Source organism: Jaculus jaculus, chromosome 7 (genome assembly GCF_020740685.1).
Source record: "Jaculus jaculus isolate mJacJac1 chromosome 7, mJacJac1.mat.Y.cur, whole genome shotgun sequence".
Taxonomy (NCBI): Eukaryota; Metazoa; Chordata; class Mammalia; order Rodentia; family Dipodidae; genus Jaculus; species Jaculus jaculus.
Window position 1 is genome coordinate 1,594,397 of NC_059108.1, and position 11,908 is coordinate 1,606,304.

At 47.5% G+C, this 11,908-nt stretch overlaps 1 long non-coding RNA gene across 1 annotated transcript; it reads right to left on the reverse strand.

Annotated features, from left to right (window-relative positions):
• Positions 1–1,464: 1,464 nt before the first annotated feature.
• Positions 1,465–3,042, reverse strand: LOC123462080. Its single transcript, XR_006638083.1, has 3 exons — positions 3,001–3,042; positions 1,859–1,906; positions 1,465–1,570 (listed from the first exon to the last, which is right to left on the reverse strand). It is a non-coding gene; the product is annotated as an uncharacterized LOC123462080 (long non-coding RNA).
• Between the last annotated feature and the right edge of the window lie 8,866 nt (positions 3,043–11,908).

Below are 11,908 nucleotides of genomic sequence, written 5' to 3' on the forward strand. Positions count from 1 at the left end.
GGCATCTTACTAAATCATTTAGCACTTAATCATCATTAAGGCTGTTAGACAAACTTTATTTTTTAATACTTTTCTTTATATGTAAGCAGAGAGAGAAGTACAGAGAAAAGAGGCAGACAGAGAGAATGGGTGCACCATTCTGCAGAAGCATGTGCCACTTTGTGCATCTGGTTATATATGGGTGCTGGGGAATCAAACCTGAGCTATTAGACTTTGTAGGCAAGTGCTTTAACTACTGAGCCAGCTCTCCAGCCCTGACAAACTTTATTGTTTTGCAGTGTTTACACACACATATATAATGCATTTTTATCATATTCAACCCCCATTACCTTTACCTTCTCTTGTTTGCCTTCCTCTCCTGCCAACCCTTCTTCCAAACTAGTCCCTCTTTCTACTTTGATGGTGTGTGTGTGTGTGTGTGTGTATGTGTGTGTGTGTGTGTGTGTGTGTGTCCCCACTGAGTTCTATTAGGGTTGTATGCATGAACATGGGTTATTTATTGGAACATGGACAACTTACTAGTGGCCACACCACAGAAGAGAATGTCTCCCCAACCCACAGCAACCATTAACTGCCAATAACTTCTCAGAGAGGGGCGGAGCCTCATGAGCCCCTCCCCCCATAACTGAAGGACATCCTGGGACTGTAACCAAGTCCTCATAATGAAATTAATATTTTTTTCTTTATAAGAGACTTGATCTGTTTTACCTCCCAAACTAAAGTCTAAAAACCAAATACAGCTCATTGGGGGAATCCAAGGAAAACCTGAATAACTTCCTCATTTTACTGGGTTCTAGCTACTCATCACCAGTGATTTTAGAAATTGCTTAGCTAAATAATAAAATATACCCCCCCATGCAGCTTTGCTAAGATAACACCTTCGATATACATGATACGTGGTCACTGTGGGGATATTAAGTTGCTGCTTAGGGATTCAGAGACTTCTTGTGTAGTCCAAACCAGCTGAAGCCCTAACCTCTTCATTTGGGCCTATAAGGGTGACCTTCCAGAGAGAGGGTCAAACCTCCACCCACAGGTGATGGCAATGTGCAGTTTTCTGAATGCACATTCTAGGAAGGGCACTGGGACTCTTACTGACTTCTGAAAACCACTGATTACATCACCTTCCCCGTACCTCAAACCACCCCACTTCTTCATCCCATAAACACAGCTAGCTTTTAACTCTTGAGGCAGTAGATTTGTAACTTGTCCCTACTGAAGAAACTCTGCAGAAACTGTGAAGATTGGTGTAGCAGGCAAAATGGGCTTGCTTTGGTAACAGAATGTCTTTCCCATTTCCTCTTATCTCCCTGCTCACTCTCATCTCAGCATTGAAGGTTCTGCCTCTCAGCCTTATTTCCTCTCTCAAATCAGTAAGGACAGAAACACAGATGCAAAACCTGTTTGGATTGAAAACACTTTATTGGAGTTATTGATCCAGGGAAGATTTATCGTAGGATGGAAGTTGATCCCATGCTAGCCTCCTCTTCCGAAAGTGGGGGTCAGCCGTCCTAGGTCTTAAAGAGAATGATCACTGGGAATCAGGAGTTGCACTTCTCATTCCTTTTAGCTGGAGGGAAAGTGGTTATGGTCAGATTGGGGACCCCTGGGGGCTGGAGTCCCTATAAGGAAGCCAGCACAGGAAGATGAGGGGAACTTCTGCCTTGTTCAGGTGCTCTGTTCTCTGAACAGTGACTGGGACGGCCCTGCTTTCCTGAGCAGGCTCATCCCGCATTCACTGTTCTCGCGCTCTCACTCGCTCGCTCTCTCTCACTCTCTCTGTCTCATCTCCCATCGGCTACTTCCCTTCCCTTACTCCTTAGCCTACTAACGGAAACTACTCATACCTTAGTCTTACCTTAGGAAAGAAGTCCCAGTTAATAAAAGGAAATGACCTCTTGATTGCCTAAAAGAATAGAAGAGAGTGAGAGTGAGGTGTTGCAGGCCAGGTAAGCAGGGGTCAGCAAGCCCTCACTGAATGAGCTGCCCAGAATGACCAGGGCATAACTGCCTTTACTCTCACTTAGAGCCTGTATTCCCAGAGGCCTTATCCTGCGTCTGCTGGGTACTAAGTGCTCCTCGGCCATGTTCACATTTGGGCCTCACAGCAGCCTCTCGAGGTAGCTATCGTCATCATCCCCGCATCACAGATGAAAAGACTGAGGCTTAATAGACCAAAGACACTTGCACGAGGCCACACTGACAGCGCAGAGCCGAGCTGCACACCCTGCTCTAGCTGTGTCGCTGACTTGGCCAGGGTTCTACGTTTCTTCATGCAGGATGAGGGGCTTCAAATAAAGTCTGTGGGTTTTTTCCCCCAAAACAGGACTTTACTACATAGCTCAAGCTGGACTCATGACCTTCCTGCCCTAACCTCCTAGGTGCTGGGCATTAAAGTGTGCATCATCACACCGGGCTCACAAATAAAACTCAAGGGTGAGCTCAGTGGATAAGAACGCTTCCCGAGCAAGTGTGAGGGCATGAGAGGACTGAGTTTGATTTCCCAGAGCAACATAAAAGCTGGGTGTGAGCTGGGCGTGGTGGCGCACGCCTTTCATCACAGCACTTGGGAAGCAGAAGTAGGAGGATCACCATGAGTTCGAGGCCACCCTGAGACTACATAGTGAATTCCAGGCAAGCCTGGGCCAGAGTGAGACCCTTCCTTGAAAAAAAAAAAAAAAAAAAGCTGGGTGTGGCCACACACATCTGCCACCCCAGTCCTGAGGAGAGCAGAGACTGGAAAGCCACTAGGACCCATGAAAACTGCAAGCTCTAGAATCAGTGAAGAGACTCCAGGAAAAGAAGCGGGTGAGCAATGGAGGGGCACTCGGTGGTGTCCTCTCACCTCCGCCCATGCGCACAGGGCACTGTGACTGCACATTCATGCACATACACAACATGCATACCCCACATTCTATACATGTACACACATGCAAAGATAGGTAGGTGGGTACTATGTACATACATGCATGCATACAGACACGCAGGCTGAGCACTTACATCAGAAAGGGCACTCCAGTTAAGGAAGTCATTATTCTTGAAGACCTTCGGAAAAAGGGAAGCCAGAAGCCCGTCAGTTTAGGGAAGAACGGAGCTTAACTCAGCCCTCTGCAAAGGGCGTTTCCAAGTTGTCTGTCTCCTTTGTAAGGTGGAAAACTTGTGGGGACTGCTTGGGGAATTGTACTTACAGATTGCAACTTGTCAAGGTTCAGGAACTGACTGTTAAAGCCCTGGGCAAAAACATAAAACAAAACAGGGTGTTACAGAAGTTCTGTAGAGCACAAAAGTCAGGGACACAGTTGTGGGAGGAAAATGTGAAAAAACAGGAGTTTACCTCCGGTTCTGCGGCGTAAGTACCCAGGGTAGTATCTTCCTGGAGAGGGAGACAAAGACAAATGACAGCATGAGTGACAAGCCCCTGTCCCCCACACCCAGCCCCCAAGAGGTACAACTCATTGTCCACCTTGGGGCTTCACTGAGCTAGCTCATTCTGGTCTTGTGGTGCCCATAGTTGACACACATACAAGGTGAGGAGGACTTGGAGAATGGCCAGAGTAAGACAGAGAATTTCAAAACCCAGCTCAGCCACCCTGCAGGAAGAATGGTGGAAAGGGTGGGGAATGATGCCGCACACACAAAACCGGTTAGTATCATTCTGCATTTGACTTAATCCCAAAAGTCCTTGATGCACAGTGTTCCGGAAACACCCAGGCTCAGCCTGTGTAAATGTGTGGGAAAGAACAGCACCTAGGCGAGAGCCAAACTCCTGAGTGGAGCTGCCAGTTTTTCACTGATGAGATGACTTCGTGGTCACCAGAGCTGGAGTCTGTTTCCTTCTTCCATTTGGTACCCAGACCTCAGCACAGCCATCTATCAGCACTCTTGTCCCTTCCTCCCTATGGCAGAGGTCGCAAACACGTGGCCCCCAGGCTGGATTCCAATGCTCAGAGCTCACAATGATTTCTTGGGTTTGCTTTTTAATTCAAAATCAGCTCTTGTTTGTGATGTGTGTGTGCATGCGTGCATGTGTGTGGCATGCATGTGTGCATGAATGCATGAGTGTGGAAGTGTGTGTGCATGTGAAGGTCAGAGTTTGGCACTGAGTGCCTTATTCAATCACTCTCCACCTTACTCTCTGAGGCAAGTCCTGTGGCTGGGTCTTCAGCTCACTGATTTGACCAGACCAGCTACCCGTGAGCCCCGGGGATTTCCTGTGTCCATCTCGCTGGTGCTGGGATTACAGGTGGGCACCATCCCACCTGGCATTCACATGGGCTCTGAGGCTCCCACCTCTGGTCCTCCTGCTTGTGCAGAAAGCACTTCGCCCTCTGAGCGATCACCCCAGCATTCAAGTGTGGCACTGGGGGAGGGGAAGGGGTTGGTGTCTTCAAGGCAGAGTTTCACTCTAGCCCAGCTGACCTGGAACTCACAATGATCCTCTGACCTCTGCCTCCTGAGTGCTGGGATCAAAGAGACAGAGTCTTGCTATGTAGCCTAGGCGAACCTTGAACTCATGATCTCCCAAGTGCTCAGATGTGCCTAGCTAAACATTTTTAATAAATAAAAATTCATAAATAAGCTTAGATTTTAAGTTTCTTGTGCAAAACTTTAAACCTCTGACCACTCTGGGCACATGTTCCCCCTTAGCCACAGTCAAGTGGCATCAAGACTGTCCCTCTTTTAGACTGGAAAATTTTGCCCCAGTTTCTCAGAGACCCCAATATAAAACCTCTTGCTATGAGGTTGAGACAGAGACCATTTTCTTAGCCTTTTATTTTTATATTTTGATTTTTCGAGGTAGGGTCTCACTCTAGTCCAGATTGACCTGGAATTCACTATGTAGTCTCAGGCTGGCCTCGAACTCATGGCGATCCTCCTCCCTCTGCACCCTCTGTCTCCCAATAGCTGGGATTAAAGGCGTGCGCCACTATGCTAGCAGACTTTTAAATTCAGAACAAACATCTTTCTCTTGCCTTAGGATGAGGGTGAAGGCTTCCAGGATTTCTCTCGATGTAAGACTAAATCATAAGGAATCTAGACCACAAGGGACAGAGATCAGAAGGGAGCATCTGCCTCCTGGAAGTTGTTCACAGGGTTTGAAAGAAAGCGTAGATCAGGCTGGACCTCAGTAGTCCACCTTGGTCTGTTTCCTCCACCACACCACTTACCATCCCTTCCAGAAATGTCCCTGAATGTCTTCCCAGGAAGCTTCTGTTCCAGTTCCTCCCTCCTTTTGTACATGCAAGCAAGTCCTCCTCTACTGAGCTCCATCCTCAACCCTTTCCCTTCCTCCTCCCCTCCCTCCCTGAAAACCTGAGCCCCAGAGCCCATCCAGCCACAGTAGCCACCTCTGCAGAAGCTTCAGGGGCTGCTCACCTTATCACCCCCCAGGGCAGCCCCCTGGGCCGTGTGGAGCGCCAGAAGAGAAAGGAGAGCCACCGCAGAAAGAACTGGGATCTGCATGGTGACAAGTTCGGGGTGCTCTGAGGCGGAGCCTCCCTACTTGCTCTTTATATTCCCCAGGAGGTGGATATGAGGATAAGTGGGGTCCCCACCCCACTGACTCACTCCCAGATCATGTCACCCACCCCTAAGGCTCCAGGAGGAGAAGCATGGACCATTCTCAGTCTGCCTTGGATTTCTCAATTCACATTCTGCCCCAGGCTCTTGCGAGATGAGGCTGCAATGGGTCTCTTCAAGCACCAGGCACTGAGGCACGGAGACAGGTCGGACCTGTCCCTGCAAGGGTTGACAGTGGCACTCAAGCTGCCTGTCCTTTAGTCTTTCTCTTTTCCTTTTCTCCCTCATTCTCTTCTCATTCCAAGACTTTCCCGCACCCTTTCAAATCTATCCAAAGTCCTTAGCCAGGTACTGAAGGTCTTCCATGCTCAGGACCCCACCGTCTTTCCAGCTTTTTCTCCTTGTGCTTTTTTTCCCCCCTTTTTGTACATACCCCATTTTCTGGCCAAATTAGACTCCTTACCAAATGTGGCCTTTCTTCCTTTCTTCATCTGGAAATGTAGCCATGTTATTCCTTATTATTTGGGGGGAGTGGGATGGGGCTTGAGACAGAGTCTCATGTAGCCCAGGCTGGCCTTGAGCCTGCTGTGTAGCTGAGGATGCCCTTGAACTTCTGATCATTCTTCCAAGTGCTGGGATTATGGACATGCACCACCACGTCTGACTAAATAATTTCTTATCCCTGAAATGCCCTTTTCTCATCTCCGTTTCTCAGAACATGACATCCACCCTGGGTGAAGCTCCTGAGGTGACGTCCACCATCACTGTCATCTCCCTGCCTTTCCCGTCTCAAAATTGTTGTGCACATTCATTTGTCTTTCTCTGCAGTGAACTTGTCCTTCCATGTGTTTCCCCCATGGAATGTCAAGTTCCCCAGGTTGGAAACTGTGTTAATCTCCCTTCTGTTCCCTAGCACCATGTCTTAGGTGCATGGCATCAACCCATGTGACACTGAGTATGCTAGAATTGTTTCCAAACATCCTTTAGCCAAGTTCTGCTCTTTTTTCTCATGGCCTGGACTCCTCCCCTTATCCAACCTTCGGTCTTCTTTGTGGCCTTGAACTCACAGCAATCCTCCTACCTCTGCCTCCCGAGTGCTGGAATTAAAGGCATGTGCCACCATGCCCAGCTTTTTTTTTTGTAATTTTTTATGAGAGGGAGAGGGAATTGGCACATCAGGGCCTCCAGCCACTGCAATTGAACTCCAGACCCATGTGCCATCTTCTGCACATGTGTGACCTTGTGCCTTGTGTGTGTCTGGCTTTTGTGGGATCTGGAGAGTTGAACATGGGTCCTTAGGCTTTTCAGGCAAGCACCTTAACCACTAAGCCATCCCTCTAGCCCCGTCTTTTTTTTATTTTTTTAATTAATTAATTTATTTGACAGAGAAAGAGAGAGAATGGGCACACCAGGGCTTCTAGTCACAGCAAATGAACTCCAGATGCATGCACGCCCTTGTGCATCTGGCTAACGTGGGTCCTGGAGAATCAAACCTGGGTCCTTTGGTTTTGCAGTCAAATGCCTTAACAGCTATGGTGGTTTGATTCAGGTGTTCCCCATAAATGTAGGTGTTCTGAATGCTGGGTTCCCAGCTGATGGAGATTTGGGAATTAATGCCTCTTGGAGGCACTGTATTGTTGGGGGCAGGCTTCCCCATGCCAGTGTTTGGCACACTCTTCTGTTCCTGTTGTCCACCTGATATTGGCCAGGGGGTGATGTCCACCCTCTGCTCATGCCATCATTTTCCCTGCCATCATGGAGCTTCCCCTCAAACCTGTATAACAAAATAAACCTTTTTTCCCACAAGCTGCTCTTGGTTGGGTGATTTCTGCCAGCAATGCGAACCTGATGCAACAGTAAAGTGGTACCAAGAAGTGGGATTGCTGCTAGACACCTGGCTGTGTGGTTTTGGCCTTTTAGAGCTGATTTTCAAGAGGAATGTGGAAGGATTTGAAGCCTTGGCCTAAGAGATGCCTTGCAGTGCTGTAAGTACAGCTTGACGGACTATTCTGGTCAGAATTGAAAGACCTGAATGCAGTTAGAACTATGGACTGTGAGGTTTGACTTATGAGGGTGAGAAAGAGCTTTGCATGAACTGGGCTAGCAGTTTGTGTGACAAGCTTGCTGTTATGCCTGTGTCCTGAGAAGTTGTGCAGGGTTGCTTTGCATAGAAATGAACTGGTGTGAGCAGAGGGATATGGCACAGAAAGAAAAATCTTTGGGTGAACTGCTGCCTGTTCAGCTGCAATTGAGAGATTACAATGTTTGAGGTTGGGCCAGCTGACCTGCACTGGGGCAACAGGAAGAATGTAGACTCTTTTGAAGGGGCCTGAGTGCTCAAGAAGTGTCCTGCTCTTCAAAGTCTGCTTTAGTCCCCCCTGGATTAACAAATTGGCACCCTACCTGGTATTGTGGAGTAATAAGAAATGCATGAAAGAGAGGTTCATTGAGTTTGCAATGCAGTCTTGTGTTTTGAAAATGGCCATGGGCAGTGTGAAGCAGGTTTGCTGTGTTCCTGCATGGAGACCCCATGGGGCCATGAGGATGAACCATGGGTTGCAATGGAGACCCAGTGGAGATGCTGGGACCACAAGATGGCTGTTAAGGAGAGCTGCCATCCCCGGATGAAGCTTGGCAGGACCATGAGTAACCTAGCTGGAGGGGTGGAATTGGAACTCCAGAGACTTGTTGCTTGTTAGAATTATCAGTCTTGGAGATTTGTCACTGGCTAGGGTTGTTGGACTTGAAGCTACAGAATTTGATGTTTGCCCTGGTTGTTTTAAATCTTGTGTTGGTTAAATATTTCTTTGTATGCCCAATGCCATCTTTTACAGTGTGAATGCTTATTCTGTGCCATTACAGATTTTTTGAGGTTATTTTTTGGCTCAATTAAAAGACCTTGGATTATGGGGATGTATGAGCATCATTGGGATTGATAAAAAAACATGAGGACTTTGAAAGTTGTACTGAATGCCTTGCATTTTACATCATTGATGGTTAACAGTTTTGGGGGCCAAGGGCACAATGTGGTGGTTTGATTCAAGTGTCCCCCATAAACTTAGGTGTTCTGAATGCTAGGCTCCCAGTTGATGGAGATTTGGGAATAACGCCTCTTGTAGGCACTATATTGTTGGGGGCGGGCTTATGAGTGTTATTGCCAGCTTCCCCATGCCAGTGCTTGGCACATTCTCCTGTCCTTGTTGCCCACCTGATGTTGGCCAGGGGGTGATGTCCACCCTATGCTCATGCCATCATTTTCCCTGCCATCATGGAGCTTCCCCCTCAAGCCTGTAAGCCAAAATAAACCTCCTTTTCCCCACAAACTTCTCTTGGTTGGGAGATTTCTGTCAACAATGCAAACCTGACTGCAACAACTGCTTATCCATCCCTCCAGCCCCTGTCTTTTTTTTAAATGTGTGTGTGTGTGTGTGTGTGTGTGTGTGTGTGTGTGTGTGTGTATGGAGAGAGAGATTGAGAATGGGCACACTGGGGCCTCTTACCACTGCAAATAACTGCAGACATATACAGCATTTTGTGTATCTGGCTTTATGTTGGAACTGATGATCTGAACACATGCTGTCAGGCTTTGCACCCAAGCCCCTTTAACTGCTGAGCCATCTCCCTAGCCCCCAACTGTCCATCTTTTACCCCAGGTCCCTACATAAGTGAGCTAAGAAGGCAAGAGATCAACCAACCCAATGAAGTAGAAAGACGTCTTTGGGAGACCCAGCGGGAGATGCAGGTCACTGTGCTGACCTTTGAGCACCCACTCTACTTCCTTGAGCCATCCCACCTCCCACTCTACCCCACCCTTACTTCAAGAGTGGGATCACCTCAAAGTGACAAAACAGCCCAATGAAGCAACCTTCTCTACAATGAGGTCCAGGTGACCCAACTGGTATCACAAGGAGGCACTGGGACAGGGACTGGAGCCGTCAGGGTGGACTAGTCCTTAGTTAGGGTAGGGTTTCTTACCCCAGTCTGGCTGGCAGGTCCAGATCTCAGGCCCTTCGTTAGCTCATGAAGTGTCCCCAGTATGCACAGTGTCATCTCCCAGTGACCTGAGGACACAATGCTTGAGGAACACACAGTAAGCACGGGTGGCCATGTGGATGTCAGTTATAGCTGATGCTCCTGGAGGGGACTAATAAGACAGTGACTGAGGTGGGTGGAGTTCCTCCCAAAAAGGGTTTCTGGAGGACACATATTTGTGTGCAACGGGTTCTTACTAATTAGCTAGCAGTGCTGGGATGAGCTCACGAAGCCCTGTCCCGTCGGTTTAGAGTTCACTCCAGGAGTGGAGGGAATAGAAATCCAGCTAAAGAGAACAGATATTATGTAAATCAGCTACATTTAGACATATTAATGGAGGAATCCAATTTCAGCTCTGGCATGGACACGCCAGAGCACAGACATCCCAACAGCGTCATCTATCTGCTTGGCTCTGGACTTTGCTGTGAGATGGGTCTTTTGCAACATATTGACATCCTGATGTTTTTCTTTCCACCTAATGGTGCTAGTAATAATATTAGCCAATTCTTCCAAGGGCTTACTCTGTGGCAGGCCTTGTGCTAAATATTCTAAATGTATGATCTCATTGAAGGATATGACTTCTGGGTAGTAGATACTATAATTATCTGCATTCTGTAGGTGGGAGAGCCACAGCATACACAGATTAAATAACTCAGCCAAGGTCACAAAACCCATGTTGGTAGAGCCAGCATGAGGGCCTTGGGATTCCAGAGCCTGAGCTGAGTCTCTGTCCCTACTTTGTTCTGCTGTACAGTCCTGTCCCTCAAAGGGCCTGTCCACATAGCATGTAGTATGAAGGAGACCTGTGGCCTGTGAGTGAGGGTCAGAGCAACAGCCCCCTTCGGCAGATGTCCATTCTCATGAGGGCAGTTCCAGATGCACACATTAACTGGAATACATTAAACCAGATGCCAGCAAGAAAGCACAGAACTAGCCTGTCGTGGTGCAAAAAGCCTGTCAGTCCAGCTACTCTGGATGGTGAGGCAGGAGGATTGCAAGTTCAAGACAAGCCGGGCGTGGTGCGCACGCCTTTAATTCCAGCACTCAGGAGGCAGAGGTAGAGGATCGCCATGAGTTTGAGGCCAGCCTGAGAGTACATAGGGAATTCCAGGTCAGCCTGGGCTAGAGTGAGATCCTACCTCAAAAAAAAGAAAGGAAGGAAGGAAGGGAAGGAACTTCAAGACAAATGAATTCAAAGCTAGTCTGACAAGTTAGTGAAGCCTAGTCTCAAAATAAAAAGCGGAGCAGGGCGTGGTGGCACACGCCTTTAATCCCAGCACTCGGGAGGCAGAGGTAGGAGGATCGCCATGAGTTCAAGGCCACCCTGAGACTACAGAGTTAATTCCAGGTCAGCCTGGATCAGAGTGAGACCCTACCTCGAAAAACCCAAAAAAAAAATAAAAAGCGGGTTAGAAGTGTGGCTCATTTGCCTAGAATCCATTAGTGAGTGGCTGGGGGCATGGCACAGCATTTACCTAGCATGCACAAGACCCTGAATTCATCCCCATTACTTGAAAGAAAGAAGGAAAGGAATGAAGAAAGAAAGAAAAGAAGAGGAAAAGAGAATTAAAAAAGGAAAAGGGAAGGGAAAAGAAGGAAAGGGAAAGAAAGGCCCAAAAGGTTCATGGCACTCAGCAAGTGTATGCCTCAGAATGAACCTTTAATTGCCTCAGTGTCCAGATGCCTGGTACAGAATGACCGTCTTTTTACCTCAAGTGTAGTTTAAAGATAGCGTCTGAGACCACCTGATAGCTAGCCAAGTGAGGAGATGTACACCTGTAACCCCAGCACTTGGGAGCCTGAAGCAGGAGGACATAGAGTTTGAGGTGAGCCTGGGCTACATAATAAGATTCCATCTCAAGAAACAGACAAACCAAAAGAATTAAGTAAAGATGGTATTCTAGTCCCTCATAGTGTTTAAAGGCAGGTTCCTTTTACACTATGCCTCTAAACACAAGCCAATCACCTCAGGTGCTCAACCAAAGAGATCCCTCCCATTCCTGTTTCATCTTGTTTCTTTTTGTGTGTGCGTAGTATTGTAGTATGTGTATTTATGTGTGTGTATATATGTGTGTGGTATTGTGGTATATGTGTATTTGTGTGTGTATATGTATAGTATTATGGTATATGTGTATTTGTGTATGTGTGTGTGTAGTATGTGCGTATTTGTGTGTGTGTGTAATATTGTGGTATGTGTGTGCATGTGTGTAGTACTGTGAGATGTGTGCATTTGTGTGTGTAGTATTGTGGCATAGTGTGGTGTATATGTGTGTGGTATATGCATATGTATGTGCAGCTGCACATGTGTGCACATAGAGACCAGAGAACATTAAGTGCCCTTTCTTGATTGCTGAGT